Here is a 25,615-nt window from a genome sequence, read left to right on the forward strand (position 1 = left end):
ATGGAGCAGTCCGTAGTATTATTTCCATTCATTTAAGGAGGAAACTGAGACTCAGGGAAGCCGGAGCAAAAGGTCATTTGTTACCTTTCCCAAACGCTGCCACCAGGTCTTTTCCAAACTCGGGATCCCTCAATGATTCCTCTTAGATCTTTCACCTGAGGCCCAAATGATCCACTCCGGCCCTCTCCCTTTCTTGTTAAGCAGCCAGTGCTGTGGAATGCCTCTCTCTTCCACGGGTTCCTGGGAAGAGGTTTTGCAGTTTCAGGGGCTCAGTCACTCTGTGCTCAGCTCCGAGTGGACACTGCATTGCTAGGGCCTGCTGGGCCCAGATGCCATGGCTTGGCTGAAGCTGTCTCAGCAAAAGGAGCTGAGGCGTGAATAGCCTATGAGCACAGAGGCCTGAATTTCCAAAGAGGCTGCCTGAGGCTGGGTGGGTGGGAGGACCGAATAGGGAGAGCTGGCCTGCCCTCGCCCCAGGAGATTCTAGGTGCAGAAACTGAGGTCAGCTGGGGGTGGGTGTTGGCACCTTTGTCTGGGTTCCCAGGGCTGGTATCAAACAATTTTTAAAAGGCTGCATCAGCAGAGATTGCACCCAGATTTGGCTTAGTGGGGAAGGGTTATTTTGTATATTATCCAAGCTGAGCCCCACTGACGGCAATTCTAACCTGGGATCACGAGCCCACGCTTCCCCGGCTGATGTGAGGGTTGAAGGAGTGAGTGGATGTGCCTGACGCGGTGTCTGGGGAAATTCCAGGGGCTGACTAAATGTGAGTAGAATCTGCTTCCTGCTCACTGCCTAGCAGGGGTGGACAGGCTCATAATAGTCAGAGGCTTTCAGTGTGAAATGTGTCATGAAAAGTTCTGCACGGAGTGCTGGGGAGCTCAGAGATGGGAGTCTGGGGTAAGTGAACGTGTTTTTTTTTGGAGCAGGGCGGCACAGAGGCCTCATAGAAACACGAAAGTAAAGCTAGGCCATGGAAGCACTGGTCATCTGCTGTGCCTCCACCGGTTCTAGGCAATGTCCTGACACCTTATAAACACTGTCTCGTTTCCCTTGTTCACAAGCCCAGGAGTTGATATCATTATTTTCAGAGGTAAAGGTGACAGTAGGAGTAAAAGGACAGAGGTGGCCTCCAGCAGCTTCTTGAGTAGTCCTGGCATATCTTCTCTTGTCTATCAATACTTCCTCCTCAGGTGGTGCAATCTGTCTCCAGGCTCTAAGCCAGTTTCTCAACCTCGGCACTATTGTCATTTTAGGTGGGGTAATTCTTTGCTGTGGGGGCTGTCCTGTGCATTGCGGGATGTTTAGCAGCATCCTTGGCCTCTACCCACCAGATGCCAGTAGCATTTTGTTTGCGGCAGCCAAAAATGTCTCCAGACATTTTGTCATTTGGGAGCAAGATCCACTCCCCCACATAAGAACCACTACTCTAAATACAATCTATAGGTGAATGAGGCTGAATGAACGTCCAGCCCAAACTGAGCTCCAGGTTTAGATAACCAGCTGCTTACTTCACACCTTTGCTTGGATGCCTCTCAGCACTCTCAAACTTAACTCACTCAAAATGGAACTCCTGGTCCCCCATCGGTCTGTTCTCCCTGCATTGACTTTGCCCAAGTCCATTAAAGACACCTCCATTCACTCAGTTGCTCAGATGAGAAACCTCAAGTGTATCTTCCTTTTTTCTCACCCTCACATGCAATATATCAACAAGATCTATTCAACCTCCAAAATATTTCCTGAATCCACACACTTTTCTCTCTCTCAAGCCCCTTCCTCATCCAGGCCAGCCTCGTCTCTCACTTGGACAGCTCACACACCTCTTTAACCAGTCTCACTGCTTGACTCATTTCAGTCCATTCTCCAAACAACAGCAAATGTGGTCTTTTTAAAGCATAAATCTAATTATATCATTTCCCTGCCTAAACCATTTCAACCACTTCGCATCTTTGTAAAACAAAATCCAAACTCTTACCCGTGGCCTTTAAGGCCTTGTTGTTCTGGTGTTCCTGGTCACCCTTTCTGGCCTCATCGCATGACCTCCTCATCCTGCTGAAAGCCCTGAGGCCACATTGCTTTCTTTCTGCTGCTCAAACAGGGCAGCCTCGCTCTGGGTTCAGAGCTGTTGCACTTTCTGTTCCATTTTATGGAAGTACTTGGCCCCTAAAAGATCAGTTTGTTCCTTTCCCCAGGCCTTTGCACTGTTTATCTGCACTGTGCCCCCTGCTCTTGCTGTGGCCAGCTCCTTTTAGTCCGGGTTCAATGTTAGCTTCTCATTGCCTTCTTTGGCCAACCAACATTAAATCACTCCTCTAACTCTATTATCCTCTGCCTTAGGACTGTTTCTTTGATTTCACTTGAAAAATATGTATTTATACATTTAGTTGTTTACTTTTAAAATTTTTTTCCCCAGTAGAACATTGCCTAGCACACAATCTGGTTTGAAAAATGTTTTAATGAACTGTTTAATATGGTTGAGATTCAAGTTTCTACGATTTTTCCAAGGAGAATTGTTGAGAAATAGCCTCCAGCTACTCGCAGTTTCACTAAGAAGACTCTATTATTGAAGTCAGCAGAGAACTGCAGGGGTTAGTTCCAGCTGGCTCAACTTGCTTTCATGACCAAAAATTCCTCAAAAGCTTTGGGAACCAGCCGCTAGCGGTCGCATCAAGGAGCTGTCCTTGGTGCTGGGACTGCCGAGCTAGCGAGGGAAGGATGGAAGACGCTGCAGGGGGACCTTCTCAGTCTCTGTAAGTAGAAAAGATGAACGCTGACTGCCTGCAGCTCCGTGAGTTTCTGAAGAAGTTTGGGTAAAGTGTGGAAGGGATGCGATTGGCAGCAGGAGGGGACTCCAGAGAGGCAGTGCCTCCTGTTTGAAGTTTCCCTTCCTTACACTGTGATCCTTCTGCTGAAGGTCTCATATTTTATCTCCATGATGGACATTTAAATGTCAGGATGATCTCTGGAGGGGAACAAGACATTTCAGGGTCTTGACATTTGTTTCACTCTCAATGCACAGGTATTTACTAATGAGACAGTTATGATGCATTTACTTTAAAGACATCAAGGAGCTAACTAAGGAAGTTCCCCTGGAAGTATTTTACATGGTTCTTAATATTTGTTCATTTATTGAACACACATTTCCTGAGCACTTTATCTGTGCCAGACCCTGCTCTGGACACTCACTTCATAGATGTTATCTCTTATAATTTCTACAAAGCCCTTAAAACAATTTTGTGTCCCCATTTTGTAGATGAGGAAACTGAGGCTCAAAAGATAACTTGTGTAGGATCTCACAACAGGAACAGAGACAAGATCTTTCCAACTCTAAATCCCATGCTCTTCATTTTCCTTTTAGAATTTATTTAAAATTATTTAACATACATACCAAGGTATAAATAACAGTAAACTACCCAGCCTTAAGAAACAAAATATTACAAATAAAAATAAAGCCTTTTGGCTGGGCAAGGCACACCCTCCCTCCCGTTGCATGTTCTATCTCCCTTCTCCAAGAAACCATTATTATAAATTTTGTACTTGTTTTTCTCTTGCATATCTTCTTACTCTTACCACATATATGCATATTTCCAAAACATATACAATATTTTTGCATGTTTAAAAACTTTACTATAAATGTTATTTGTTCCTTATATATTCTTCTGTAACATCTTTTCACTAATGTTATGATTTTGAGATTCTCCCAAGTAGTTCATTTATAGATGAACATAAGTTAGTTTATTTTCCCCATGATCTTGCCATAAGACTTCACCTTCAAAGGTGCTCAGTCTAGTGGGGACATAGAAAGATAACTTATAGAACCGTGAGATAAATGATAGTATGGCATAAAGAGTCAGTGAACCCCGAGAATCCTGACAGCCAACAACCTAGCCTAGGGAGATCATAGAGGGTTTCGTGGAGGAGGTGCCACTTGGAAAAGGTTGAGAAAAGAAGAGAAAAGACAATCCAGATGGCAGGAACAGCATATGTAAAGGCATGGCCGTGTAAGAGAAAGCATAGTTCAGTGTGGCTAAAACATAAGTTGTGAGAAGGAAAGTAGCAGCAGGAGCTGAGACTGGAGGGACAGCTGGGGGCTTGATAACAAAGGGCTCGTGGTGGCGTTTCCTTGCATAGAGTACTCAATTATGAAGGATAGTCATGGTCATTCTGAAAGATGGGGAAAGCAAAGCTGAAAAAAGTTAAGTTGCTGCCCCAAAGTCACACAGCTCAAAGGTCGCACAAGTGGGAATCAACCTCGAGGCCCCCTGATGATTCCGTCTATGTCGTAGATATGAAAGTTACATTGGCGGATAGCAGAAGTAGAGAAATGGTTTTAGGGAAGCTGGATGAGGGGTAGGTGGTGAAAGTTGATAACATTTATATATACACAAAAAGAAAATCAGGATATCTGATTCCAACTTATGAAACAAACATAAATCTAGGTTTTTTATTATATTTTAAGCATTTATAATTAATTCAAACACTTCAGAAGCATGGTGGACCAGTTCAAACATGTTTGTGGGTCCCCACTACTGTGAGTGACTTTTGCAGACATGACCCAGCAGTGCCCTCGGGATAGGTTTGTTACAAATCTGTAGAAAGATAGATAGATAGATAGATAGATAGATATAGATAGATGATAGGTAGATAGATAGATATAGATAGATGATAGGTAGATAGATAGATAGATAGATAGATAGTTAGATAGATAGATGATAGATAGATAGATAGATGATAGATAGATAGATAGAAATCATAGAGATAGTTATCACTCATTTTAAGGATGAGAAGCTGAGGCCCAGAGATGAGAAGTTTTACACAACTAGGATGGGAAGAGCAGGGACTTAACCCATGTATACATCATTTTCATATACTTTCATCTCACTGCCTTTCCATGTGGGAGGCTGTTGTCATAGAGTGGAGTTTGTGTTTTTCTTCTTTTTCACCTAACATCTGAACCCTTTCCCTCTGTCTGAAGACTCCCACATCTTTGAGACAGAATCCACCTTTCACTATAAAAAAATGAAAAGGCCAGATCTTTTTCTAGGCTCTACATGGTACTGGATTTGTCCTTCAATTGGATCCACCCTAGACTTTGAATGGCAAGCTAGAGACACAAAAAAGGCAGGACCACACCAAATCTTTTGTGGTGATGGGTCGTAACAATGGTGCCAGCTCTATCCAAGTTCCAGTTCTACTCTCAATACTCATAATATTGGAAGTGTAAGCTGCAGGGTCTGTCCCCAGCAGTGGCAGCTATGAATTGGTGTCTTTCCTGGGTTGATAATGTATAGTGATTTGGAGAAATTGTCCTTGGCTGCATAGCATCTGTAACCAGTTCTCCAGCCATCTTTGAGATGCAAGAGATATCCAATATTACTATAACAAATCATTTTTCTGCTTAAATTAGAGCCAGTGTCCAATACAGGTGCCTGATCCTGGAACCCTAGAAAACACACAAGAGTTCACTGGGAATTTTTCATGGTGATTTTTCTTCTTTCAACATTTCACTTCACAAAGTTCCACTTAAAATTACTGACAACAGTTTTCTGATTGTCCAAGGTAATATATTCTGGCTATTTACAACTCCATCTGTAGGGAGAAAAAAATCCTCCTGAATTCCTTAAGTGATGGCCTTTGCATAATTTGCTTTGCCCTCTTGTTCTTATGACTGCTGGTCCTCTAAATAGCTATGTGGTGCTGATTGTCTTTCTTTCCAAATCAAAGGAACTGAAGTCTTCTCTTTGATGTCTCCTCATTTTCATAGAATGTGAATGGTTGCATAGTTTCAGCCTGCTCTTTCATTAGGTATTTGTATCTTCTTTGTTTTCCCAAAATCCTTGTTTGGGAACACTGTATTGACAAAAACAGGCTAGATTATGTGATGGTAACAAGCAATCCTGAAATCTCGCTTTTTTATAAGAATGAAGATTTATTACTATCTATTCTGAGTCAACCAGGTTCTACTCTGTCTTCACTCTGAGACCCAGTTGATGGAAAAACCTATCTGGAACATTAGCAGATGTATAGCGGAAGGAAAAAAGATATAGCAAATTATGTGCTGATTCTTAAAACTTTTCCCAGGAAATGACTCATTATTTTCTTCCCACTATCATGGGCCAAAAAGTCACATGGTTTGCTCCTAAGTTCAATAGAGTGGGAACGTATTATCCTCCCACAGGGAAGGGAAACAGAGAGGGAGAAAGTCTACTCTTCTAATCACCAGGTAATGAGTTCCTTTAGTCTACCTCAAGCAGAAATACTCAATACCTCTTTAAAGGAGACAACTCAAGTGTCCCCTCACTCCCAATCCAGTCACTACTTCAAACTCAAAGTTCAGGATCTCTGCAGGATGTGTGGTAATTTCTGCATGGTCTCTACCAGATATGGAACTCCTGGATCAGAGAGCAAGTGTCATAGTTGGGTTTTCCTAGAACAGGAACCTGAGATAGGGATTCCAGTGCAAATAATTTATCTGGGAAGTGAAGAAAACACTGATAAAGGATTTGGGACAAGGAAGAGAAGGTAACCAATAAAAGCCATGGGCAGTTGGAGCTAAATCCCATTGGAGAAATTATGGGAGCCAGTGAAGGCACACACCTCAAGAATATCCCACTTAAGGGCCAAGGAACCTTGGGTATTTATACATTGACTCTTCATCGGTCATTGCTTGAGGGCTGCTCCCAGGGGCAGTTGATTCCACAGCACTTCTGGACTACCACTGGGGCAGAGAAAGCCTTCAGGCAAAGAAATTCAGGCAATATAGTTGAAATTCAGTAGATGTGTACTGAAGAGTTAAGGGTGAGGAGACAGGGATGGGACACCAACAGCATCACACATCGATGAACTAAAAATACAAGTTATCTGTTTATTCCTACGCAAAATGCAGTGGTGGAATGGGGATGGGATAATCTGAATGAATACTCTCATTTGGAAAGAGAAAGATGGGAGGCACTCAGCAGTCATGGGTGCATAGCAATTCTGTAATCCTGTGTGACAGATGCCATCAGATTTCTAGCTGGGAATGAGACAATCCTTGTCAATTGTTCTCCTCACCTTCTGGGATGTGCTTCCTTTTCCATTAGCTTTCTTAGATGCAGCTGAAGAGGGCTTTCGAGAATATGTCCTCATTGGAGGCTAAGTAGCTCTCCCACCTGCTTCTTTTTGTAGAAGGTTGAGGACACACAGGTCATTTTAGGTCTTGCACTGTCACAGTCTTTTTTTTGTCAAGAGTGATGGTTCTTTTGACTTAAACGTCTCTCAAAAACTTAGCTAGTTTCTTTCAGTCAACAACATGTGCAGTAGCACCCAGAGTTCTTTTTGAGACATGACTTTCTCTCAAAATTTAATTGAGGGTCTCTAGTTTATTGGTTTTCTGAGTGAGAGCCACACCCTTAGGATCTTTTCCTTGAGCCACTTGGTCCACCTGAAAAGATTTATTAGATGCTATGTTATTTTTCTATTGCTGCCTAACAAATTACCAGAATCCCTTTGGCTTAAATCAACACACATAATTATCTCATAATTCTGTAGGTCGGAAGTCTGGGCATGGTATGGCTGAGTTCTCTGCCTAGGGTCACACAAGGCTGACATCAAGGTTTCAGCAGAGCTATATACATTTCTGGAGCTCGGGGTCCTCTTCCAAGCTCACGTGGTTTTTGGAAGAATCCAGTTCCACATGGTTCTAGGAGTGAGGTTCCTGTGTTTTTGCTGGCTATTATTCAGGAATCACTTTCAACTCCTAGAGGCTGTCCTCAGGTCCTTACAAGGTAGCATACTTCTTCAAAGTCAGCAACAGAATTTCTCTTTTTCTTCAAATCTCTCAAACCTCCTTTAAGGGCTCACCTGATTATCAGGATCACCCAGGCAAATCTCCTTTTTCATGAACTCAAAGTCTTCTGATTAGGAACCTTAATTACATTTGTAAAATCTCTTTTGCCATATAATTTAAAGGAAATCATGGATGTGATATTCCATTATGTTCACAGTTTCTGCTCACACTCAAGGGGAGTACAGTGTGTGTACACACATACCAACTTAATTAGAAGACACAGATGCCAACTTAATTCAGAGGGCTTAACATGAGGTGTGATGGCTACGTTCTTGATTTGGCCCTTCACAGGAAGCTAGGTTTTAATCAGCCTTAGCTACTCGAAGTTGTATCTTTTCCTGTTTGTGTTTGAGAAGGAGTAGCTCTTCAAAATATACAAAGTCTTGAGTTTCTGGACTCTGTGTCATGTTTTAAGCTTGACAAAAAATTGGCCAGTTCTTTCTGATCTCATCTTTTTCATGTACTATTTTGTCACATGCCACAAATAGCAATCAACGCACACTGCTGAAATTCTGTTTGACTCCCTTTTAACCTGAAGTCACAAGCTTATAAGGGGATTATCTGTTTTTTAAGCTATGGCAGGTAAAAGTTTTACCAAATGTTTCACCACTGCATTACATGGATTGCCATCTTTCCAGTTTCAAATGCTGCATATTTTAGAGTTTGTTGAAGAAATCCCACTTTTGGAACTAATTTCTTTATTAGTAGAAACAGCTGGATATGATGCAGTATAAAAGATGACTTAAAAATCTCAGTGGCTCTCCACTGGAAAGTTGTGTTACCTGCCCCTGCAACATGTTCATCCTGGGTCAGCTGCATCTTCATTCTGATACCCAGGGGATGGAGCAGTCTCTATATGGGACAGTGCCAGTTTTATGGCAGAGGGGAAAAGAGATATGGGTAACCATGCTAGGCTCTTAAAACTTCTGCCTAAGTGACAACCATCACTTCTGCCCACATTTCATTGTCAAAAGCAAGTAAAATGGACACTCCTATATTCAACAGGATGGAGATATATGTGTGGATGGAGATGTGTAATCCTACTGCAGGGGTGGGAGAGAAATTAGAGTGTTGAGTGAACGGTAATACAATCTATTACTTCCACTGCTCTATGAAAAGGCATTTTCATCTCTCTTCAGGACTGGGGTTCTAGCCTTCTACTTGGTCTCTTTTCCTCTGGTGTCTTTTGTTGAGAAGTATGCTTTTGGAATTTGGGAAGTAGGATTGAGATCCCTCTTAAAGGAGTTGGTAGAATTGTCTGTTTTGACTAACATTTCTCAACCTTTTCCCCACCAGTATTTGAGGACTGTTAAACCCTCTAACTTCTATGTCCATGTGACAGAGCACTCCCAGTGATGACCTGCACTCCTATTGCCTTAAATATTTATCTTTGTCTCTGGTTTACGTGTAGGACTTATGTAATTTTTGCATTAATTTGACCTACCATTTTTGGATAAGAAGGAGGACCAGGGTGCTGAAATTTCAGAGGTCTTGGTTGCTTTTGTAGCATCTTCAGCCTAATTGGCAGTTCTGTTGGTCAACTTTCTAAAGGCTCATAGAGAAATATCAGGGCTCTAACTGTTTTCTGGATTGTTATGATGATGGACCTTAGTCAAAGTCTAGTCAGGAAAAGAGAAACCACACTAGTGTGATATGTGCTCTTATAATGGGAAGCACAGCTAATTGTGGGAGGACTAAACAGAGGTGCCTAGTGGTGGGTAGGAAAACTCCATTGACGCTGTGATGTTTGAACTAAGCCTCAAAGGATGGGAAGGAGTCTCCCGGATGGAAGAGGTAAGAGTTAGGGTTGTGAGACTGGGAATTTCAAGCAGAGAACAATAGGTATGAAGACTTGAGAAGCAGTTTAGTGTGGTGGTTAAGAGTTTAGGCTTTTGAGTTAGACTGGTTTGGCTTTGAATATAAGATCTGATACTAGCTGGTGGTAATTGGAGATATTCCAATCTCAAAGGGGTGTTGAGGAAAATTAATCATGCCCCAGAGTTGGAGGATGCAGGTGACAGATGAAGCTAAACATGTAAGTTGTGAAGTGTCAAGTGTCTTTTGAGATAACGGTTTTGGTTTTACATAAAAGCAAAAAAGAATGATGGAAATAAGTAACAAAAGACATAACGTGGTCAAGTTTGGGCATAGAAAACTCATGCTGTAGCAGTGTGGAGGATAAACTGGAAGGAGGAACCAGTTAGGAAACTGGCATCATGGCCCAGGTAACAGATAAAGTGGCTTGATCTAGGCAAGGTCATGGCCGTGGGGATGCTGACACACTAGAGATTCAGAGTAATTTGTTGTGAAATCAAAGACTGATGAGAAGAAAACCCATCTGTGTCCTGTTAAGGGGCCCCAAGTCTTTGAGGGGCCCTAATCTTTACTAGTTAGGGATACGGGCAGCCCCAGGAATTAGATATTCTTATCCTCATTCTTGAGAAGTAAAAACTGAGGCTTTGAAGATAGACAACTCACTCATATTAGTCAAAGTGAACTCTAACTGTTGTAATAAATACACCCCAAACATCAGTGGCTTATCATAGCTGTGTTTACTAATTATCACCATGGTTATGATGGTCAGTTTTATGTGTCAAATTGCCTAGGCTACAGTCCCCAGTTATTCAATCAAACACTAATCCAGGTGTTGCTGTGAAGGTATTTTTTAGATGTAATTAAGGTCCATAATCAGTTGACTTTAAGCAAGGGAGATTATCCTAGATATTCTGAATGAGATTGATTTGATCAGAGCAGAGCTGAAACTTCCCTGTAGAAGATGTAGCCCCATCTGTGGACTGAAGCTTCAGCTTGTGCTGGAGAGTTCCATCCTGCCCTTTAGACTTGTGTAGCCAGGCTGCACAATCACGTAAGCCCATTTGTTGCAATTCATGTCTTAATATATATCTCCTACTGATTCTTTTTCTCTGGTTGAAAATTGAATGACAAATAAGGGTCCATTAAGGGTCGGGGATGGGGTCGGGGCTTGGCTCCATGCAGTCCTTCAGGGATCCAGGTGCTTTCTATCACACATTTCCACAATTTCCTAGGGCCTCAGAATTTTCCACTGGAATTTTTTCAGTTGGTGGATGAGAAAAGAGAGATAAATCATAGAGAAGGCACACTCACCCTTAACTCTCTGTTCTAGAGGTAACAATAGCACTTCTGGAAGTCAATATTCCATTGGTGAGAACCAGTGTCATGACTAGCAAGGAGTTTGGGAAATGTAGTCTAGCACCATGCTCAGGAAGAAAGGGTGTGCTTACTAGCAATCTTGACCCCCAAGAGAGTGAAAGTGTACCGGCCCCTTCCCTTCCCTTAGTGCAATTCAGCTACAAGTCAGTTTGGTCATTTGAGGCCATGGATGGTATTCCCTCTACCAGTTGTCTGTCAGATACCCAAATCCTGCAGAACTGAATTCTCAGTGATGCATCCATTTCAGGGTGTCAAGAAAGATGACTGAGATTGAATATGAGGAAACTAGATCCAAATTCAAAGGGCGTCAGAGAACCAAGAAATATCCCTAGCTCTGTGTATTGGTTTTATATGCTGCATAACAAATTACCACACACTTAGCAGCTTTGAACAACACACATTTACCATCTAAGAGTTTTCACTGGTCAGAAGTCCAAGCATGGCTTAGCTGGGTCTTCTAGTCAGGATATCATAAGGCTGTAATCAAGATGTTGGTTGGGTTGCATTCTCATCTGGAGACTTGACTGGGGAAAAATCTACTTCCAAACTCCTGTAGATTGTTGGCAGAATCAATGTCCTTATGGCTAAGGACTGAGGTCCATGTTTTCTTGTTTACTGTTGGCCAGGGGTGCCCTCAGCTTCTAGAGGCCACCACAGTTCCTTGAGGCTGTGCTCAGATTGCTGCCACATGGATCACTTTCACAACACGGCAGCTTACTTCTTCAATAGGGAGCATCTCTCTCACTCCAGTTGGCTAAGATGAATATAATCACAGGAGAGACATTCCATCACCTTTGCCATGTCCTATTGGTTAGAAGCAAGTCACAGGTTCTTCTGTACTTGAGGAGAGAGGATTATACAAGGATGTGACTCAACAGCAGTGGTCACCTCAGGATGTATCCACCATACTTTGTCACAGAGATAGGACGTAGTGGGTGCAAAATAAATGTTTATTGAAGAAATGAATGAAAAGGAATGAATCTGATGAAAGGAATTCTGGGAAAACCCCAGACAGGACTTTTGTTTTCATGTCTTTGCACCATTCATTCACATGGGCATGTGAGTTTGTTTAAAAGAGAGATAATAGGAGCCCTGATGGCCTAGTGGTTAAAGTTCGGCCCTCACAGCTTCGGCAGCCCAAGTTTGCTTCCTGGTGACTGAACCGCACCACCTGCCTGTCAGTTGCCATGCTGTGGTGGCAGTTCACATAGAAGAACTTACAACTAGGATATACAACCATGCGCTAGGGCTTTGGGAGAAAAAAAACAAAGAGGATGATTGGTAACAGATGTTAGCTCAGGGCGCATCTTTCCCTGCAAATAAATAAATAAACAAAAACAAATAAATAAATAAATAAAATAAAAGAGAGATAACAGAATGGAGTCTTATATTCTTGGATCCTAATTCTCATCTTGTTTTTCCCCCTGGATATAGGATGGTCCTGTGCAGAATTGGGCAGCCAGACCTTGGGGTGGGGATAAGGGGTGCAGATCACCTTGCAAAGTGAGTGATGTTGTTCTACCCAGGTAAGTGCCAAGGTAAACGGGGAAAGTCTCCTAATATCATGGTGCTTGCTGTGTGAAGTCAGCCCTGCTACTGTAATGAAGAGGATGATTGGACTGGATTTCCACAATTACCACATCAGCTCTGCCTATTGAGATATGTGAGCCCAAATGCCAAGGGTGACCCAATTCCTTCTGTTGCTGAATTTTCCTCTTCTCTACTCAAAATTAATTTTTCTTTTTTCTGGCCTTTCCTGGGAAAGTCAGTTACTATAATCTGAAGTGTCATCTGTCTTTCTGGCTTTAAGCCAAACAACTCCATTAAACATTGGGGGAGACTTTCCTGCACTGTTCTCAGCTTGTGCCGTAGCAGAAAGAAAGGAGTTGGCAAGGAGAGTGTCTTAGAAGCAGAACCTGAGACGAGGATTTGAGTACACATAGTTTCTGGGAGATGATCCCAGGAAGCACCAGTAGAGGAGTGGGGAAGTGAGACAGGGAAGGGAAAGAAGCTCATATGGGGTGCGTTTATGAGCTGGTCACTGCCATCTGCTACTGAGGCACAATCCCACTGGAACCCTGGAGGACTGTGAAACATGCCTCAGAGTCGTCTCAATCAAAGGGCAAGAAAGCAGGGGATCTATCACGAGTTCTTGTCCATGAATGCTTGAGGAAATCTCTCTAGAGCATTATTTTCCATGATTCTGCAGCCCATGTAGGACAAGCAGGAGATTGCAGTTACAGGCGCTTATAGTAAGAAGCCCAAGGATGTGTACAGGGAAAGTGAGTGCCACGGGGCTATGACAGGACATCAACAGCATCTGTTAACAGGTGCCTCAGGTGGTCAGTATTGAGAGTCCTGCTAGGTCCATTGGCAGGAAGGAAGCACCAATCTACAGAACATACCTTTTATTTGTTGCTGGATTCAGTTTGCTAATATTTTATTAAGATTTTTTTGTATCCACCCTCATGACAGACATTGAACTGTAGTTTTCCTTTCTTGTGTTGTCCTTGTGTTGCTTTGGTATGAAGGTAACACCAGCCTCATTAAATGAATTGGAAAGTTTTCCTTTCTTGCCTGTTTTCAGAAAGAGTTTGTGTAGTATTTTCTTCCTTAAATGTTTGATAGAATTCAACAGTGAAGCTATCTGGGCCTGGGCTTTTCTATGTGGGAAGATTTTAAATTACTAATTGAATTTATTTCCTTGATATATTTCTATTCAGATTTTCCACTCCTTCTTGAGTCACTTTTGGTAATTCTTGTCTATCTAGGAATTTGTCCATTTCATCTAAGTCTAATTCATTGGCATAAAGTTGTTTATAACGTTCTATTACAATCTTTTTAGTTTCTGTAGGTTTGTAGTGTTTTCCCTTTCTTCATTCCTGACTTTGGTAATTGTGTGTCTCTCTCTCTTCCTTCCTTCCTTCCTTCCTTCCTTCCTTCCTTCCTTCCTTCCTTCCTTCCTTCCTTTCTTTTTTTCTTTGCCATTCTAGCTAAAGGTACATTAATTTTGTCGATCTTTACAAAGAACTGATGTTTGGTTTCACTGATTTCCTCTACTTATTTTTCTGTTTTCCTAGTTTATTGATTTCTGCTTTTATAGTTACTTTTTATTCTCTGTTTGCCCCATTTTTGATTTGTTCTTCCTTTTCTAGATTCTTGAGATGGAATCTTAGGTTATTGATATATTTTTCTTTTTCTGTAAGTATTTAAAACTATAAATTTCCCTCTAACTATTGCTTTAGCTGCATCCTACAGATTTTGATATGTTGTGTTTTTATTTTATTTTCCCTTGTAACTTCTTAGCCTCATTTGGAAATGTGTTGTTTAATTTGAAAATATTTGAGAATTTTCTAGATTCTTTCTGTTGTTGATTTTAACTTAATTTCTTGATGGTCAGAAAATATACTTTGTATAAGTTCAGATATTAAATTTTATTGACATTTGTTTTATGGCCCAGCACGTAGTCTGTCCTGGAGAATATTCCCTGCGAAATTGAAAAGACTATACTCGCTTGTCATTGGTGGAATGTTCTACATGTGTCAGTTAGGTCATGTTGGTCTCATTGTTCTGTCAGTTACTGAGAGAGAAATACTGAAAATTCCAACCAAAATTATTGAATTATCTATTTTTCTTTTTAATTATATCAGTTTTGGCTTTTCTATTTCATGTCTTTGTTTTTGGTGCATATACATTTATAATTGTTATATCTGTCTGATGAAAAGACCCTTTTGTCATTATGAAATATCTCTTTGTCTCTAGTAATATTCCTGGTCTTAAGGTCTATTTTGCCTGATATTAATATAGCCATTTCAGCTCTCTTAGGGTTACTTTTCTTTTTTTACAAAACAAAACCTCTGTTGTACAGCAGAAGAAACCCTTAATTGAAGGGTTAGACAAACTTGGATTTGAACCTTGGCTCTGCCATTCATTATCTAAGTGGCTCTGAGGAAGTGCTTTCTCTTCCTTAGATTTAGTTTTTTTTTTTTTAATTTATTGTGGTAAAAAAATGAATAACATAAAATTTACCGTCTTAACCATTTCTAAGTGTACAGTTCAGTAGTGTTAAGTATATTCACGCGGTTGTGCGACAGATCTCCAGAACTTTCTCATCTTGCAGAAATGAAACTCTGTACTCATTTAACAATAACTCACCATTTCTCTCTCCCTCAGCCTTGGGACAACCAGCACTCTACTTTTGATTTCTGAGTATGATTACTTTAGAGACTTCATATAAGTGGAATCATACAGTATTTGTCTTTTTGTGACTGGCTTATTTCACTAAGTACAACATCCTCAAGGTTCATTCATGTTACAGCATGTAACAGGATTTTCTACTTTCTTAAGATGGAATAATAATTGTCCATCATCTGTATATACTACATCTTGTTTATCCATTCATTCATTGTTGGACACTAAGGTTGTTTCCACTTCTTGGCTATTGTGAATAGTACTGCTATGAACGTGGGTGTGCAAATATCTCTTCAAGATCCTACTTTCAATTCTTTTGTGTATACACTAAGAAATGGAATTGATAGATCACATAGTAATTCTATTTTTAATTTTTGAGAAACTGACATACTGTTTTCTACAGTAGTTGTATCGTTTTACATTCCCACCAACAGTGCACAAGGGTTCCAATTTCTCCACATCCTTATCAGCACTTGTTATTTTCTGTTTTTTTGATAGTAGTCATTCTAATGGATATGAGATGATATCTCATTGTGGTTTTGATTTGCATTTCCCTGATGATTAGTAATGATGAGCATCTTTTTGTATACATGTTGGCCATTTGTATATCATCTTTGGAGAAATGTCTATTCAAGTTCTTTGCTCATTTTTGAACCTGGGTATTCTTTTGTTGTTGTTGAGTTGTAGGAGTTATTTATATAGTCTGAATATTAACCTGTTATCAGCTTTATGATTTGCAAACATTTTCTCCCATTCCATAGGTTGCCATTTCACTCTGTAGATTGTGTCCTTTGATGCACAGAAGTTTTTAATTTTGATGTGGTCCAATTTGTCTATTTCTACTCTTGTTGTCTGTGCTTTTGTTGTCCTTTCCAGGAAATCCTTGCCGAATCCGATGTTATGAAGATTTTCCTTATGTTTTCTTTTAAGAATTTTACAGTATTAGGTTTTATGCTTAGGTCTTTAATCCATTTTGAGTTAATATTTGTATACGGTGTTAGGTGAAGGTCCAACCTCACTCTTTGTAATGTAAGTGCTGAGCAATAAGATTTTTTTGATTGTAAGTGCCTGACATTAAGCTTTTGATTGCTGAGGCATCCGTTTCAAAGACATCCATCTCAAATAAACATATTGCCAGCTACACAACTAGATAAAGAGTCAGGCTGCCCCACCCATGAAGCTCTCCTTTTAGAAAGCCCTTGGTAACCTAGATAGCTGACTGCTAAGTAATCCTGCTCTTCCCTTCCAGCACTTTAATTTTAGCTGTTACAGATTTTAAATTCACCAATAAAGAGTGAAACCACAAAACCCTAGGTACCCTACCCCTGACCCTAATAAAGGCAGAACCCCAGGTCTGCATTCTCTCCCTCTCTCTCTTTCTCTCTCTCTCCCCTCATGACCTTGCTGTGTGGCCCCAGGCATGCTCTCCTCTAGGACTTGTGAGTAATAAACCTTGTTTTTTCTAAGTTCCCTGATGGTTGTTGCTGAGTTGAATCTTGCAATCATAGTAAGAACCACAAGGACTGGTCCACCTGCAACATTTGCTCTGGTGAGAAAAATGTCTGTGGGGTCTCGCCACAAGTAGTATGGGCCCAAACGAGTGATCCTAGGCATTCCTAGCCTAGAGTACCACAATTGATAGGCTGAGACTGACAGAAAACACTCTTGCATATGGATATCTGGTTTTCCCAGCATCATTTGTTGAAGAGACTGTCCTTTCCCCATTAGTGGTCTTGGCACCCTTCTAAAAAATCATTTGACCATATCTGCAAGAGTTTATTTCTGGCTTCTGTATTCTATTCTGTTGGCCTATATGTTTCTCCTTATCCCAATACCACATTGTTTTGATTACCATAAATTTGTAATAAGTTTTGATGTCAGGAAATATAAGACCTCCAACTTTGTTCTTCTTTTTCAACACTGTTTTGGCTATCTAGGATCTCTTGAGATTGTATATTAATTTTAGGATGTATTTCTCTTATTCTCAAAAGAATGCAATTGGGATTTTGATATTAATTGTGTTAAATCTGTAGATTACTTTGAATAGTATTGACATTTTAATAATATTAAGTCTTCCAATTCATAAACACTCGATGTCTTCCCATTTATTTATGTCTTCTTCAATTTCTTTCAGCAAGATTTTATAATTTTCAGTGTACAAGTCTTTTGCCTCTTTGGTTAGGCTTATTCGTAAGTATTTTATCCTTTTTTTTTACAATTTTTTATTATTTTTTTTAAATTTTTTGTTTATTGCAGTAACATTGGTTTACAACATTGTAAAAATTTCAGGTGTACATCACTACACCTCCACTTCTGCATAGATTACATCATGTTCACCACCAAAACACCAACTACAACCCATCACCACACACATGTACCGAACCATCCCCTTCACCCTCCTCCCTCCCCCCCTCCCCCCCGGCAACCACCAATCCAATCTCTGTCCCCATGTGTTTGTTTATTGTTGTTATTATCTACTACTTAATGAAGGAAATCATACGGTATTTGACCTTCTCCCTCTGACTTATTTCACTTTGCATTATACCCTCAATGTCCATCCATGTTGTCACAAATGGCTGGATTTCATCGTTTCTTATGGCTGAGTAGTATTCCATTGTGTATATATACCACAGCTTCTTTATCCATTCGTTCCTTGATGGGCACTTAGGTTGCTTCCAAGTCTTGGCTATTGTGAATAACGCTGCAATGAACACAGGGGTGCATGTACCTTTACAAATTGGTGTTTTCAAGTTCTTTGGATAAATACCCAACAGTGGAATAGCTGGATCATATGGTAGTTCTATCCTTGATTTTTTGAGGAATCTCCATACAGTTTTCCATAGTGGCTGCACCAGTTTGCACTCCCACCAGCAGTGTATGAGTGTTCCCTTCTCTCCACATCCTCTCCAACACATGTTGTTTCCTGTCTTGTTAATTATAGTCATTCTGACGGGCGTCAGGTGATATCTCATTGTAGTTTTGATTTGCATTTCCCTGATAGTTAGTGATTTTGAACATCTTTTCATGTGTCTGTTGGCCATCTGTATATCTTCTTTGGAGAAATGTCTGTTCAGGTCTTTTGCCCATTTTTTAATTGGGTTGGTAGTTTTTTTGTTGTTGAGATGGATGAGTTCTTTATATATTTTGGAGATTAAGCCCTTATCAGATGTATGGTTTGCAAATATCTTCTCCCAATTGTTAGGTTGTCTTTTCGTTTTGTTGATGGTTTCCTTTGCTGTGCAGAAGATTTTTAGTTTGATGTAGTCCCATTTGTTTATTTTTTCTATTGTTTCTCTTGCCTGGTGAGACATGGTGTTTGAAAAGATGTTGCTAAGACAGATGTCAAAGAGCGTACTGCCTATGTTTTCTTCTAGAAGTTTCACAGTTTCAGGTCTTACATTCAAGTCTTTAATCCATTTGGAGTTAATTTTTGTGTATGGTGTAAGGTAAGGGTCTACTTTCATTTTTTTGCATGTGGCTATCCAGTTTTCCCAACACCATTTGTTGAAGAGACTTTCTTTTCCCCATTGTATATTCTTGGATCCTTTGTCAAAGATTAGCTGTCCATAGATGTGTGGGTTTATTTCTGGGCTTTCGATTCTATTTCGTTGATCTGTGTGTCTGTTTTTGTGGCAGTACCGTGCTGTTTTGGTTACTATAGCTTTGTAGTATATTTTGAAATCAGGGAGTGTGATACCTCCAGCTTTGTTCTTTTTTCTCAGGATTCCTTTAGCTATTCGGGGTCTTTTGTTGTTCTATATAAATTTTAGGATTCTTTGTTCTATTTCTGTGAAAAATGTTGTTGGAACTTTGATAGGGATTGCATTGAATCTATAGATGGCTTTAGGAAGTATGGACATCTTAACTATGTTAATTCTTCCAATCCAAGAGCACGGAATATCTTTCCATTTCTTTGTGTCTTCTTCAATTTCTTTCAGCAATGTTTTATAGTTTTCGGTGTACAGCTCTTTCACCTCTTTGGTTAAGTTTATTCCTAGGTATTTTATTCTTTTTGTTGCAATTGTAAATGGGATGGTATTCTTAATTTCTCTTTCTGCTACTTCGTTGTTAGTGTACAGAAATGCAACTGATTTTTGTATGTTGATTTTGTATCCTGCAACTTTACCATATTCGTTTATTACTTCTAAAAGTTTTCTGGTGGATCCTTTAGGGTTTTCTATATATAAAATCATGTCATCTGCAAATAGTGACAGTTTCACTTCTTCCTTTCCAATTTGGATCTCTTTTATTTCTTTCTCTTGCCTGATTTCTCTGGCTAAGACTTCCAGGACTATGTTAAATAGGAGTGGTGACAGTGGGCATCCTTGTCTGGTTCCTGTTCTTAGAGGGATAGCTTTCAGTTTTTCACCATTGAGGATGATATTAGCTGTGGGTTTCTCATATATGGTCTTTATTATGTTGAGGTACTTTCCTTCTATACCCATTTTATTCAGAGTTTTTATCATAAATGGATGCTGGATCTTGTCAAATGCTTTCTCTGCATCTATTGAGATGATCATGTGATTTTTATTCTTCATTTTATTAATGTGGTGTATTACGTTGATTGATTTGCGAATGTTAAACCATCCCTGCATCCCTGGAATAAATCCCACTTGATCATGGTGTATAATCTTTTTAACATATTGTTGTATGCGATTTGCTAGTATTTTGTTGAGGATTTTTGCATCGATATTCATCAGTGATATTGGCCTGTAATTTTCTTTTTTTGTGTTGTCCTTGTCTGGTTTTGGTATCAGGGTAATGTCAGCTTCGTAGAATGAGTTAGGGAGCTTCCCCCCCTCCTCAATTTTTTGGAAGAGTTTGAGAAGGATAGGTATTAAGTCTTCTTTGAATGTTTGGTAGAATTCCCCAGGGAAGCCGTCTGGTCCTGGACTTTTATTTTTGGGGAGGTTTGTGATGACTGTTTTGATCTCCTTACTGGTGATTGGTCTATTCAAATTCTCTACTTCTTCTTGATCCAGTTTTGGAAGGTTGTATGATTCTAAGAATTTATCCATTTCTTCCAGATTGTCGAATTGGTTGGCATATAGCTTTTCATAGTATTCTCTCATAATCTTTTGTATTTCCGAGGTGTCTGTTGTAACCTCTCCTCTTTCATTTCTGATTTTACTTATTTGTGCCTTCTCTCTTTTTTTCTTGGTGAGTCTAGCTAAAGATTTGTCAATTTTGTTGATCTTTTCAAAGAACCAGCTCTTGGTTTTATTAATTTTTTCTATTGTTTTTTTGGTCTCTATTTCATTTATTTCTGCTCTGATTTTTATTATTTCCCTTCTTCTACTGATTTTGGGCTTGGTTTGTTCTTCTTTTTCCAGTTCCTTTAGTTGCATTGTTAGATTGTTTATTTGAGATTTTTCTTGTTTGTTGAGATAGGCCTGTATCGCTATAAACTTCCCTCTTAGAACCACTTTTGCTGTATCCCATAAATTCTGGCATGTCGTATTTTCATTTTCATTTGTCTCCAGGTATTTTTTGATTTCTTCTTTGATTTCTTCGTTAACCCAGTCATTGTTCAGTAGCATTTTGTTTAATCTCCACGTATTTGTGGTTTTTCTGATTTTCTTCGTATAGTTGATTTCTAGTTTCATACCGTTGTGGTCAGAAAAGATGGTTGGTATTATTTCAATCTTCTTAAATTTATGGAGACTTGTTTTGTGGCCTAATATGTGATCAATCCTGGAGAATGTTCCATGTGCATTTGAAAAGAACGTGTATTCTTCGGTTTTTGGATGGAATGCTCTGTATATATCTACTAGGTCCATCTGTTCTAGTGTGTCGTTTAAGGCCAATGTTTCCTTATTGATCTTCTGTTTGGATGATCTATCCATTGGTGTAAGTGGAGTGTTAAAGTCCCCTACTATTATTGTGTTACTATTTGTTTTTATGTCTGTTAATAATTGCTTTATATATTTAGGTGCACCTACACTGGGTGCGTAGATATTTACAAGTGTTATATCCTCTTGTTGGATTGTTCCCTTGATCATTATGTAATGCCCTTCTTTGTCTCTTTTTACAGTTTTTGTTTTAAAGTCTATTTTGTCTGATATGAGTACTGCTACCCCAGCTTTCTTTTCATTGCCATTTGCGTGGAGTATCTTTTTCCATCCCTTCACTTTCAGTTTGTGAGTGTCTTTAGGTCTGAAGTGTGTCTCTTGTATGCAGCATATATATGGGTCTTGTTTTTTTATCCAGTCAGCCACCCTATGCCTTTTAATTGGAGCATTTAGTCCATTGACGTTTAAAGTAGCTATTGATAAGTATGTACTTACTGCCATTTTTTAACTTTTTTTTTCTCAGTGTTTTAGTAGTCCTTCTCTGTTCCTTTCTTCTTCTATACAGAATTGATGGTCACTTTAGTTTGACCTCTATCTGAAAGCTGTACTCTTTAACTCCCCGCCTCCCTCCTTTTATGTTTTTGATATCATACCTAACCTCTTTTTTGTGCTTTTGTATCCATTACCCTCTTATCATGGAAATAGATAATTTTTCCTATTTGTGGTCTTCTCTTTTTCCCTTAAATCAGTCCCTTTAACATTTCTTGTAGCACTGGTTTCTTGGTGACAAACTCCTTTAATATTTGCTTGTCTGGGAAATTTTTGATCTCTCTTTCCATTTTGAATGATAACCTTGCTGGGTAGAGTATTCTTAGCTGTAAATTTTTTCCTTTTAGCACTTTAAATATATCATGCCATTCTCTTCTAGCCTGTAAGGTTTCTGCTGAGAAGTCAGCTGATAGCCTTATGGGGTTTCCTTTGTATGTAACTTGACACTCTCTTGCGGCTTTTAGGATTCTCTCTTCATCTTTAATTCTGGACATTTCGATTATGATGTGTCTTGGTGTGGGCCTCTTTGGGTTTATCTTGTTTGGGACTCTCTGTGATTCCTGTACCTGGATGTCTGTTTCCTTCCTTAGGTTAGGGAAGTTTTCATCTATTATTTCTTGAAATAGATTCTCTTCCCCTTTGTCTTGCTCTTCTCCTTCCGGGACACCTATAACACGGATGTTAGTGTGCTTGATGTTGTCCCAGAGGTCCCTTAGACTGTCCTCACTCTTTTTAATTCTTTTCTCTTTTACCTGTTCACCTTGGGTAATTTCTTCTAGTCTTTTGTCCAGCACACAGATCCGTTCTTCTGTATCCTCTACTCTGCTTTTGAGTCCCTCTAATGAGTTTTTCATTTCCAGTATTGTATTCTTCATTTCTGATTGGTTCTTTTTTATATCTTCCATTTCTTTGTTGACATTCTCACTGAGTTCATCTATTCTTCTCCCCACATCAGTGAGCATCCTTAACACTCTTAGTTGAACTCTCTGTCAGGTAGGTTGCTCATTTCTGTTTCACTTAGTTCCTTTTCTGGGGTTTTGTCCTGTTCCCTTACTTGGAATGTATTCTTTTGCCTCCTCATTTTGCCTCTTTCCCTGTGCTTGTGTCTATGTATTAGGTAGGTCAGCTATGTCTCCTGTTCTTGGATAGGTGACCTTATGTAAGTGATGCCTTAGGAGGCTTCCAGTGTGCTTCCCTCAGTTCTCAATGTTCCAGGGGTGACCCCTATGTGGGCTATGTGTGTCCTTCTGTTGTGGCCTGTTTGCCCTCCCTGTAGGCACCCAGGGAGGCCGAGTTATGCTCCTGGCCAGCTGTTGTAATGCTCAGCTGCTTGTAGTTGTTGTGGGCCCTTCAGTCTCTTTATCAGGTGTGGGGAGCCCCAGCACAGTTGGCTGCAAGTTCTAATACCACTTTGTGTTGCAGTATTTCTTTTAAGTGAGTAGGCCCCCAGCGTGGCAGGTTGTTAGCCTCAGGGCCTTACAATTGCTGTAAGCCTCTAGCCTATTAGGTCTCTTGTCAGCTCTCTGAGGATTGCAGCTGGGTGGGGCTGGCCTCAGGCACAGGAGCACCCAATTGTTTCAGGCTTTGGAAGGTGGGGCAAACCCCCTATGTGGGTTTTTGAGAAGCACAAGTCTTCTGCAGCTGACAAGCCCCACCGCCCACAGGTCCACACACACAGTCAACACAGTCCTACCCCATGTGAGCGCCCCGACCTCCACAAGCGGACCCAGTCTCTCCAAGGCGGGGGCCCCACACACTCTGCCACCGCCCCACACTCTCCACCCACTCCCTGTGGACACCCTGCCCCGCTAAAGTCGGCTCAGTTGCCAGGCTGCAGAGAATCCAGTCACCAATCTATGCAGGCCCACAAGTTGCCTGAGGGCTTGTTGTTGGGTGGGGCCAGTCTCTAGGGTGGGCTGCCTGCCCTGGCTGAGCTGGATTAAATCGGTGCTCTAGCGGGTGGGGCAGACCCTGGGCTAGCAGGCCTCAGGGAGAACTCCAATGGCGTCTGTGTCATCACGCCCACATCAGGCCACAACAATGGCTGCCGCCAATGTCCCAGTCCCTGGAGAGGTCTCACCCCTCACCGAGATGCACTCAGGGCCTATTAGGTGAGTCTCTTTTCACCACAGCACTGTGCACCTTTCTTTCTGGTGATTTTAGGTTGCTTTCTGAAATGGGTGAGTTTGCCCATGGGCCCTTTAAGAGTCGGTTTTCGTTTCTTTATGAACCGGGTTTTCTGGGGGTACTCCCCAATGTTTTGGTAGCAGGCACAGTCAGATATTATGCCACTCGTCTCAATTGTGCTGGGTCCACAAAATGCCCACAGCGGGGGCGCTCCCCGGCTCAGGGCCCCACGCCTCCAGGGAGGCTGCGTACCTGTGAGCTGCTCCCGGCGGCCGTGAAGCTGGCGGCTTGTGAAGGCGACGTTTTTCCTCTCCAGAAGGGAGTCTCTGCCTCTTCTACCTCAGTTAGGGTTGTCCGTTGTTGCAGGAGTTCCTCTTATCCAGTTTTCAGTTCTGTCTCAGGGGTAATTTTTCCACGAGTAGTTGTAAATTGGCTGTGTCCACGGGAGGAGGTGAGTTCAGAGTCTGCTTACGCCGCCATCTTGACTTCTCTCCAGTATTTTATCCTTTTGATTGATACTGTAAATGGAATTATTTTCTTAATTTTCTATTCAGATTGTTCATTGTTAGTGTATAGAATTGCAACCGATTTTTGGCTGTTGATTTTGTGTTCTGCCAATTTGCTCAATTTGTTTATTAGTTCTAACAGGTTTCATGTGGAATCTTTAGAGTTTTCTACATATAAGATCATGGCATCTACGAACTGAGATTATTTTACTTCTTCCTTTCCAATTTTCAAGACTTTTATTTTGTTTTCTTGCCTAATTGCTCTGGATAGGACTTCCAGTACTATTTTGAATAGAAGTGGCAGAAGTGGGCATACTTTTCTTGCTCTTGATGTTAGAGGAAAAGCTTTTAGTCTTTCACCATTGAGTATGATGTTAGCTGTGGGTTGTTCATCTATTGCCTTTATTATGTTGAGGTAGGCCTTCTATCCCTGCTTTGTTGAGTGTTTTTATCATAAAAGAGTATTCAATTTTGTCAAATGCTTTTTCTGCATCTATTGAGATGATCATGTGGTATTTCCCCCTCATGCTGTTAATGTAATATATTACATTGATTGATTTTTGTATGTTGAACTATCCTTGGATTCCAGGAATAGAATCCACTTGGTCATGGCGTACAATCCTTTTAGTGTGCTGTTGAATGTTTGCTAGTGTTTCGTTGAGGATTTTTGCATCAATATTCATCAGGGGATATTGGTCTGTAGTTTTCCTTTCTTGTAGTGTCTGTCTGGGTTTTGTATCAGAGTAATGCTGGCCAATGAGAATGAATTTGGATGTATTTCCTTCTTTTCAATTTTTTTGAAGAGTTTGAGGACTGTTAATTCTTCTTTAAAGGTTTAGTAAAATTCACCAATGAAGCCATCTGGTCCTGGGCTTTTATTTGTTGGAATATATTTGATTACTTATTCTACTAGTTAGAGATCTAGTTATAAGACTGTTTAGATTTTCTATTTCTTCATGATTCAGTCTTGCTAGGTTTTGTCTTTCCAGGAATTTGTCCATTTCATCTAGGTTCCTGAATTTGTTGCTGTACAAGTCTTCATAGTATTCTCTTCTCATCTCTTTCATTTCTGTAAAGTCTTTTGTAATGTCCCTTCTTTCATTTCTGCTTTTAGTTATTTGAGTCTTCTTTCTGTATCTGGGTCAATCTAGCCAAAGGTTTGTCAATTTTATCTTTTCAAAGGACCAACCTTTAGTTTCTTTGATATTTCTCTATTATTTTTCTATACTCTGATTCATTTATCTTTGCTCCAACCTTTATTATTTCTTTCTTTCTGTTAGCTTTAGGGTTAGCTTGTTCTTTTCCTAATTCCTTAAGGTATAAAGTTAAGTTGTAGACTTAGAATCTTTCTTCTCTTTTAATGTAAATGTTTATAGCTATACATTTCCCTCTTAGCACTGCTTTGATGCATCCCATATATTTGGGAATG

Source organism: Ceratotherium simum, chromosome 4 (genome assembly GCF_057802395.1).
Source record: "Ceratotherium simum simum isolate JZ-2026a chromosome 4, ASM5780239v1, whole genome shotgun sequence".
NCBI classification, from domain to species: Eukaryota; Metazoa; Chordata; class Mammalia; order Perissodactyla; family Rhinocerotidae; genus Ceratotherium; species Ceratotherium simum.